The sequence below is a fragment of the Prunus avium genome, unplaced genomic scaffold (genome assembly GCF_965620075.1).
Source record: "Prunus avium unplaced genomic scaffold, drPruAviu1.hap1.1 HAP1_SCAFFOLD_47, whole genome shotgun sequence".
NCBI lineage: Eukaryota > Viridiplantae > Streptophyta > Magnoliopsida > Rosales > Rosaceae > Prunus > Prunus avium.
Window position 1 is genome coordinate 85,001 of NW_028276905.1, and position 2,500 is coordinate 87,500.

A 2,500-nucleotide genomic window follows, 5' to 3' on the forward strand; every position below is an offset into this window, starting at 1 on the left:
TTTTATTGAAATTTCCTCGCACAATAAGCTCCCTATAATTAAGTCTATGATTTTTAGGACCTTCTCCAACTTACAAAATGATATTTAGGACCTTGCCTTGCCCTCACATGCCGTGCCCATTCAAGGCATTCCGAGAAAGTGAGGTTATTGGAGGCTTCGGATGGCGTGGCTTGCCTTGCCTTGCATTGGCATGCCATGCCCAAGTTGTGGCCTACACCAAGCCATTCAAGCCATGCGTTGCCTTACCTTGGAATTGCTCATCATCCAATGCATTCCGAGAAAGTGAGTGTAGGCGAGGCTAAGGATGGCTTGCCTTGCCTTGCCTTGCATTGGCATGCCATGCCCAAGTTGTGGCCTACACCAAGCCATTCAAGCCATGCGTTGCCTTACCTTGGAATTGCTCATCATCCAATGCATTCCGAGAAAGTGAGTGTAGGCGAGGCTAAGGATGGCTTGCCTCGCCTTGCCTTGGCATGCCGTGCCCATGATGTGGCCTTGACCAAGCCATTCAAGCCATGCGTTGCCTTCGCCTTGGCATGCCGTGGCCTTGCCTCGCCATGCGATGCATTCCGACAAAGTGACGCGAAGCGGAAGCCTATCATGGCGTAAAAATGTCGACAAAATTTTTCGACATTTGAATAATGGGGTTTGACAAGGTTTGAAAAATTCAATACAAATGGTAGGCTTGAATGTCGACAAAGTGACGCGAAGCGGAAGCCTACCACGGCGTAAAAATGTCGACAGAATTTTTCGGACCTTGTCCTGCCATGGGCTGCGCGCAGCATGCCGGCAGCCTGTGCGCAGCGTGCGCACAGCATGTCGGCAGCGTGCGCGCTGCTGAGACTGTCGACAGAAATTTTCGAAACTTGTCCTGCCATGCGCGCGCGCAGCGTGCGCACAGCATGCCGGCAGCGTGCGCGCACCATGCCGGCAGCGTGCGCGCAGCTTGCGCGCAGCGTGCTGATTCTGTCGACAGTGAGGCTAGCGAAACTTGTCCTGCCATGGCGTGCGCGCAGCCTGTGCGCGCAGCTTGCGCATCTGTCGACAGTGAGGCTAGCGAACTTGTCCTGCCATGGCATGCGCTGTGCGCAGCCTGTGCGCAGCGTGCGCGCAGCTTGCGCATCTGTCGACAGTGAGGCTAGCGAAACTTGTCCTGCCATGGCATGCGCGCAGCCTGCGCACAACATGCGCACAGGCTGTGCGCAGCGTGCGCGGAGCTTGCGCGCAGCTTGCGCGCAGCTTGCGCATCTGTCGACAGTGAGGCTAGCGAAACTTGTCCTGCCATGGCATGCGCGCAGCGTGCGCGCAGTCTGTGCGCAGCGTGCGCGCAGCCTGTGCGCAGCGTGCGCGCAGCTTGCGCATCTGTCGACAGTGAGGCTAGCGAAACTTGTCCTGCCATGGCATGCGCGCAGTCTGCGCGCAGCATGCGCGCAGCATGTGCGCAGCATGCCGGCAGCATGGTTCCAGGTTTTTTCAAATGTCGACAGAATTTTTCAAATCTTGTCAAACCCCGTTTTTATTGAAATTTCCTCGCACAATAAGCTCCCCATAAGTAGTCTATGATTTTTAGGACCTTCTCCAACTTACAAAACTAAAAAATTCCTCCCGGATTTGTTTTAATGATTTTTTCAATTTTACGACTTCTAAAAATAATAAAAAATACTTCCCGACTTCAAAAATTTATGAAACTTTTTCCCATCATAGATTGCATGTTTCTTAGTATCCCTGCAAAAAATCACGTCCAAATACCTTGTATTGAATTATTTAGAGCCCATTATGACTCCTCGCGCATAGGTGATGTCTCTTCCTGTCAAAGGGCTAAATGCATAAAATGCTATATAGGGGGGTGTGTGTTGCCTGCATATGCATGGCAGCCCATGCCTTCCTAGCTGCAGCCCCCTTCCCCCACGCCACACCCATGTCATGTTGCCTCGATATGTTGCCTCGGTATTATGGGTTTGGTGTCGGGGTCGGGGGGCTGCCACCCATGGCGGTGGTGGCCGGAATCCGGCCTCCGCCACCACGCCGCCGCCATGGGTGAGGGAGGAAAAAAAAGGCGTGGAAAGTTGCGAAATGGGGTTGTCTAGGCTTTTTTTTGGCATGGGAGAGCATGGAGTGCTAGGAACTCCTTCTCAAATGCACGGGCATGTCGACCACAACCTCATTTCGCAACAACAACCACCCGTGTGGGGTGGCGGTGGGTGGATAGTCGCGGATTGGGGCTTGCCAAGCCAATGTTTTCAAAAAATTTCATCAAAATTAAAAACAAATGTTTTGTTGCCTTCGGATTTGTGGGCGAGCGGCGAGTCGGAGTGGAGCCGGTAAAGTTTAACCTCGGTGTGCACGGTTGTTTTTAGAAACTCAATCCAATGCCGGGGACGTTGAAAGTGACGCTCTTATGAGTTGCAAACCCGCAAGATTTAAAGAACCTTTTCAAAACAATTTCAAACCAACAAGATTTAAAAACAGAAATTTTCATCAAAATGAAAAACAAATGTTT